Raw genomic sequence first — 7,940 nt, forward strand, 5'->3', positions numbered from 1 at the left:
ATTTTCACTTGAAAATTGAGTTTGAATCTCACTGTTTGGAGATTCAAAAACTCCAGGATCCAAAGCTGCTTACCATTCATAATCCACTTCTGCAAGCTATTGGAGCAAGAGAGATCAAGTTCTGCATAACATTGAAGGTATTTTTCATATTTTTCTTCTCTTCGATTCTCACTTAATTCTCATCAATTCTCTTGGATATTTGGTTGTCTGAATTCCTACCAATGTAGGCAAGAAGATTGAGTTGCTCTGAGGTCAAATCAAAGCAACTCAGTTGACACACCTCAAAATTCAACTCCTCATATCTTTCTATATATTTGGAGTTAGTTAAAATTGAGGTCAGATTCGTGCTCTACGCCATTTTTTCTTTCAGATCATGTCCTCCTTTTTCATTTATGTCATGGTAATGATTGGACCAGTCCGGCAAAGGTCGCCTTAGAAGACGACCGACGCTTTGCTCCGCCAATGATGTGGCGTGGTCCTGAACCATTGATCCAATTTAAAATGTTTTAATTACAAGCGTTGATTTGGATGACCAGTTGTGTGGCGCGTTGACTAAGTTCCATCGTGGAACACGCATTTGTGTCCACTTGGCCTGCCACCTCAATTAATGAGGGAGATCAAGTGGTCTACGTTTTTTTGTATTTTCATATTTTTATTTTATTTCTTTGATTTTCATTAATTCATATTAATTTTAATATTGATCCAAAAAATATGAGACTTTAACCAAAAAAGTTTAATTAAAATCCTCTTTCATATTTTGAATTAAAATTATTTTTTGGATCATAATTAATATTTTTCATGATTTAATTGATTTTGTGATTAATTTTAATTGTTTAAAAATACTTTTACGTTTCCAAAAATTCTAAAAAATTTTCTCCAAGGTCCTTTGACCTTGTTTGACCTATGATAAACCTCATGGCCATTTCTTTGGTGTTTTTATGAGGTTTTAGGAAATTGACCAACCATATTTAATTTAATGCATTATTTTTAGTATTTTTTAATTGAATAAATTCAAAATAATTGTGTTGAGCCATTTTGATTCACTTTGTAAGTTTGACTTGTGCTGTTGGGATTTGGTCAAGGTTGATTTGACTATGCTAGGTTAAGATCATTGGATTTAGGGGATTGATGGAATGTACATTCCATCTCCCAAAATGAATGAATGATCTTAATTTGGTAAAAGTCCTCTTTTGTCCAATTTGAGTTTGATCTATCTTCCCTCTCTCTTCATCTCATTCCCCTTCTTTATGCATTCATGTCATGGACCTATGATATCTCTACATCCTAAGGCTAGTTGATTGCAAAATCAACATAAGTATGGATGAGATTAGGCCACCACTTTTTCATATTCTTTTTGTGTGTGGTATGTTTCATGAGAATAGTCCATTATACTATGTCTCTAACATGAATTAACACCAAAATTCTATTGCCCGACCTCAAATAGTTATGACTTCAACATAAGTCCAATTACGATTATTTAACATAACGCTAAATTTTGACACAAAAAGGCATAACATTCCAGTTAGTGAGATTATAAGTCTCCCCTCTTTCATGGTATTGTGTGGAAACCTGGCCTTTTTTCCTTCCTTTGGAAGATGTCTTGGTTCAAGGATCCGTGCTTGTGATAAGTGGGTTGAGTGTTCTCCAAAGAATGACTTAAAAAAAAGAGCAAAAGCAATACTAACTTCTAACTCATTAACAACTAACATTTAATTTCAAGTCATTTATTTTAATGCATTTTTTTAAGGCTTATTCATTAGCCATTATTCATACCATTCTAATTGTTTATGTTAATGTCATTTTTACTTTGTCCACTTGGACCATATTTGTGTGATATATTTTGTTTGTGTATATTGTGTTTGGTTGTTTGGTCTTTAACCATTAATGTACATAATAAGAACAAAAACCCTAAAAAATATCTTGTGTGGACTGTTGGTTTGATCTGAGACTATTGGATTTAGAATTTAGGCAACACTCCCTATGCAAATGACTTGGCCAATGCCAACTTTCATGTACCCAAGTGCTTGAAATTTGAAACTTCATTTGATACATCATTGAAGTACTATTTTGAGTTCATCTGCAACATGATCATTGTGAAGCTGTTATTTTGAGCCTGGGACTTGTGGCATTGAGGAATTCATCTGCTACATGGGCAAATTTGAAGAAGATTATGGAGTTGCTAAGCTTGGATATGGCTATCTTTATTTGATGCCTTGCTCTTCAAGTTGATATATTGTACATTGTTTGTTGCTTGATTCAAATGTCCAAGGGAATTTAGGTTTCTATATGACACTCTTGTCTATTGGGTTGTAGCTCATTGGTCATATCTTTTCTACTCTTAACTTTTAAATTTATGCTTAGGATTAGTCCCTTCATCTCCTCCCTATTTCTTTAATTTCAAAATCTCTCCCTTTTGTTTTTAAAATCTTCTTTGCTTGTGCTTGTTTTTCTAAACTTATACCGTTTGCAAATTAGAAATTTTGGCCTTATGCCATTGCATTTTCAAACTTCTTTTCTTAAATCAAACTTGTAAATAGACTTAACTATACTTGACTTAAAAATTTCAAAAAAAGCCAAAAAGAACTAACTCATTCAAACCATTTTTAGGCCTTTATGCCTTTCAAACTTAAATCTTTTGTTAAAAGCAATGCATCCACTTTAAAATTTATACCACGAACTACGAGGTTTTGATACCTCATTTTTATGTTGGTACGTAGGCACAAGTCCGAAGGTCTTGTCAAACAAAAAATATAATTAATGAATTCTTTTCTCATCCCCCCATTCTATTGGCAAGCAAACATCATTTGTACAAAATACATATGCACACAAAAAAGGGCTCCCTAGGAGTACCTAGGACACTTTGGGTGCTAACACCTTCCCTCTGTGTAACCAACCCCTTTACCTGTAATCTTTAGAATTTTATTAGTTTTGATTTGAAAACTTCTTATTTTAGGGTTTTATTCGTACTTTTCCCTTTTCCCTTGGAAAGAATACAAGCGCGGTGGCGACTCTTGTTATTTGATGTCTAGCTTATCCATAGCTTGATGATCAATAATTTACCGCTACAATAATCCAAGCCAATTCTTTCAAAACACGGTTTTTACGCTCTCTAACACCATTTGTTATGGATTTCTTGGACATGAGAACTTATGAGCAATAGCATTTTTGGTGCAAAAGTTTTGAAAATGATGGTTAACGAATTCACCACCATGATCACTATGGAGAGTGATGGTTTTAAAACCAAAAACATTTTAGACACCCTTAGCAAAATCAACGAAAGCCTTAAAAGTATCATCCTTATGCGCTAAAAACAATGTCCAAGTAAATCTAGATTAGTCGTCAACAATCATAAATCCGTAATAGTTGCCTCCTAGACTTCTTGTTTGCAAAGGACCAAACAAGTCTATGTGGAGAAGCTTGAGAGGTTTTGATGTCGAAATAACCTTCTTCAGTTTAAACAACACTCTCATTTTATTTTTCATTTGGAAAACATCACATAATTTGTCTTTTAAAAACTTTATTTTAGAAAGATGAACTACTAAATTTTTGGACGCTATTTTATTTAACAAGTCAAAATGCGCATGACTTAAGTGTCTATACCATAACCAAGAATCTTCACTCTTAGCTACTAAACACTTAGTATCATGCATTGACACATCATCTAGATCAATCATATAGAGATTTTCAATATCAAAACCCTTAAACATAAGGTCCTTAGTAGTCTTACGCTCAATTACACAACTAAGAGTATAAAAAACTCCGAAATACCCTTTCTCACATAGTTGGATAATACTTAGCAAGTTGTGTTTAAGCCCTTTGACTAATAACACATTTTCAATGGTAATTAAGGAGGGATTTCCCACAATACATTCACCAAGAATTTTACCTTTCGTATTGTCTCCGTATGTGACGTGATCACCTTCTTTCTCATCGAACTTGATGAACATGGAAGCATATCCTGTCATGTGTATTGAACATACTCTATCTAGAAACTATAATCTTTTTGTGGAGGCAAGACATTACTGCGACAAATATATAGGAAATTTAGATCCCCAACTAGTGGTTCCTTTATGGTTATTTGAGTTACATTCAGGAATCTATGTCATTCTACCATTGTGAACTTGAACATTCCTAACATTACAAAAAGGCCTAATGTGACCCTATCTCCATAATAATGGAAAATAAATTTAGATGGAATGCTTCTTCGATTTATTTTAGTGACCGATCGCGATATTATGAGTCTATCAGATTAACTAACTGTAAGTGTACAGTCTATCGCATAACTTTAAAAGATATCGATCCCAAAGAGACCTAATAGTCAATCTATCATTTCTAGTTGCTACAATGTTTATCTAAGGCGAATGAATTAAGCAAAGGACAGATGAAATAAATAACTTTAATAAATTCAGATAAATAATACTAGGATGTGGCTCTCATCAAACAACAACATTCTTGATTGTTTCTAAATAGGATTGTTGTATGGGGAAATATTTTCTACTTCGAAAATAATGTAATTGAACAGGAATTTTCGCTTTCGCGTATTTGTAGCCGGATTTGACTCTCTAATTTATACCGTCCACTGTCACGTGTGACCGGTTGCGTTAAAGTAGTAAATCCTATTTTAAGAAATCAGACTCTTTACTCAGTTGAAAAGTAATTTTGATTGGAAAGTTTAACTTAAAAGGGTTCCATGCTTTTGCTCAGGTAACCGGATCCTAAACCTATAGACGCGTCCGCAAATAGTTTTAAAACCTCTTACTATAAATATTAGACTTTCCTAGTCAATTAATAAAGTGCTTTCGTGGTATTCATTAATAAAAAACAAACTAATTTTATTCTTTAATATCGAACGACTTTCGATCTTGCCCGACGTTTTCACGGCTATATTTTCGTAGTGACCAATTAAATTTAGTTCTGAAAAATCGTATTAAAACTAAAACAACCCATAATTGAAATCCTAAAGAAACAAAAGTTAGAGTACCGCCAAATGACGGTCCTCACATCCCAGCATCAATAAATTAGTTGGACATGCTTATGGAAAAAATAAAAACATAGATTTGAAGCTTAGAAATAAACATTTTGGAAATGTGATTGAATTTAAAAGAGCAGTTTAGAAATTGGTTTTGAAAACGAAATAATGACAAGAACGTGCAATTAACAAAAGTAAAGTAGTACGGTGCGAGAAATAGGACTTGAGAATAAAAGCAGTAGTGTGATACGATGAAAGTAAAGTACGAGTAAATAAACAAAGCGATATAATAAAAATGCATAATATAATAAAAAACTGCTCCAAACGGAGGCTTGAATTTGGTACATAATAAATTGCTGAAGACTTGTAAAGAAATATAAATGGCGACAAGATTAAAGTGCGGGAAAATAAAGTTCTCCAAACTTCGTACAAACTCAATTCTCTCTGGTGCTATAACCCCTCGATGTGACGAGTTATAACTTTAGTCGGTAATTCTAGTGCTTAAGATTGTTCTAAACTTGGATGCCTCGGAAAATGAAGCTTATTATCTATTTATAATGTTCCAAGGTCTAAAATGTTAAGTGGGAAGTTTCTTCATTCGTGGGAGAGAATACAGAAGTGCATGTAGTGATTGGGAGACCAATCAAGTCCATTTTCTAACCGCCTGACCTTCATAAAGGATGGAGAACGCCATGCCAAGGTGGCGAACATAACCTTCCAAGCATGTAGAAGAGTGGGTCAATTGGTCGTTGGTGAATGGGACACGTCATTCTTCTTATGGCATTCTCCATGCCGAACGCCACGAAGGTCGCCTTGTGTGTAATTTTCCATTTTTTCGTCATTTTGCATATGCATTGCTTCGTTTCTTTGCACATGGCTCCTATATGGTCAAATACCTGAATTGCAGACAAAATACCCACATAACACTGGAAATAGAGGTAAAACGATAATAAAACATGTACAAAACAAGTCAAAATAACAGTGTAATTTGGTGTTATCAAACTCCCCCATACTTGAACCTTTATTTGTCCTCAAGCAAACATTTATGAAGAAAAGTAGTGGTGCTTTTGTAACTATTCTAGGCTAAAGACTCTAATTCACTCAAGGTCATATTGATAGGTACTAACTCACAAACTAAGGGTATCGTAACAACACATTTCGCATTTGTGGTCATAAATCTCTTCCCTATACAAACCAATTTGCATAATCTCATTATGCCCCTGCCTAACTTACTCATCCAATTTTTCGTCCTTTTTCATTCATGTGCAATCACATTAAGCATGTTATCTTTTCACACATGGCAAATGAACCTGTTAGTGACCATGATCCATATTATGTCAAAAATTATGATGCAATGTAATATTCTTAGAGGTTTCACAAAAGTTAGGCTAAATGACCGGGTGAGGGTCACCTAACTTAGAAGGCGGAGTCCTTTTTCTATTTCTTACTTTTCCATATTTTTTTTGCTTTTATTTTCTTTCTCTTTATCATGGGATCATTCACCTATTTGCATCGGTCCGCTTACCCGATGGTGATTCAGATGGTGCTGATTGCTAGGATAAACTACTCAAAGACTTATTTAGAGGCGAGATCAAGTGTTTAGTGATCTCATATATTATTTTACTTGGTTTAATTCATTGAGATGCTTCCAAGCTCTTCTAAGTAAAATAATTTATTTAGAGGCGAGATCAAGTGTTTAGTGATATCCAAATCGATATCTATAATTAGGAGGCTTATGGTGTTAAGACGATACTGATCTTTTGGGGGCTTTCCCAAGTCTCTATAACCTATTCGTAACTTGTCTAATAGCCTAAAATTTCAAATTAAACACCTATTTTCTCAAATATTTTTTTTGTATGGCTCATGAAATGAAAGAATTAATAAACAGAAAAAATCACACATAAAGACTCGACAACACATGCAATGACTCGGTGAATAAGTTAAAACTAAAAAAGAAAACCTAAGCAATTATACTAAAAAGCAATAAATCTATCTAGGAAACAAGGAAAAGAAAGCAGGGGAAATAATCAAAATATGCATTAAAGATTCAAAAAAATTGAGCAAAAATCTAAAGGTGCATAATAGAAATGAGTAAAATAACTGCAAAGAAATAAATCAAGAGTAAATCTAATAACGGTGAAAATAAGTTCCCCCCCCCTCCCCCACAAGAACTAAGCATTGTCCTCAATGCCTAAAAATTCGCGGATGGAGTAGACTTCTTGATAAACGTGGTCCATTTGTTCCTTCATAGAATCCATGAAGTGGTGGAAAAGGTTACTGAGAGTTGAGATATCAGTTTGGATGGTAGTAAGTTCAGCAGTAAGTGGGTCAGGATTATTGGGTTCAGCCAGAGGTGATGAGGGGGAGTTTTCAGTAGAAGATGAATGGTACTCTTATTGATTTCCCAAAAGGTATCGTCAGTTGTCACGATTATGTACGTTAGTCCTTTTTGGGTTTGGGATAGTGAATTGGTGTACTGGTTCATAAAGGACTAGAATATTATAAGTATCAGGTTCTTCTTGCCACACTAATCCTCTATTTAGCCAATGTTCAATGTTGATCAGGTCATAACCATAGAAAGGTTCTAGATGCGCGACTCGGTTGCCAAGGCCTAAAGCTATGGCAATATAGATGACTATACCACCGACAAAGATGTTCTCGATAACCTGGGTGGCTACTTTGGCTAAACCCCCATCAAGAAGGCAACATAATATATTGAGCGGGACTGAAAAATACTGAACATGAGAAATACTTCTTTTTTACTGATTGGTCCAATATTTTCAGCTTTTCCAAAAAAGGTTTCGGCTGCAGCCATCTGGAAATACTTGATGGTAGGTTTATGGATTAAAGGGGGGTTCATTCTTTCATATTTAGGTGGATAATCTTTAGTAATGCTACCCCGGAAAAAATCTAGTTCCCATTACATATCATCATCTATTGGCACTTCAATATAGACTTGGGGTTCACACTG

This window comes from Lathyrus oleraceus, chromosome 3 (assembly GCF_024323335.1).
Source record: "Lathyrus oleraceus cultivar Zhongwan6 chromosome 3, CAAS_Psat_ZW6_1.0, whole genome shotgun sequence".
Classification (NCBI taxonomy): Eukaryota; Viridiplantae; Streptophyta; class Magnoliopsida; order Fabales; family Fabaceae; genus Lathyrus; species Lathyrus oleraceus.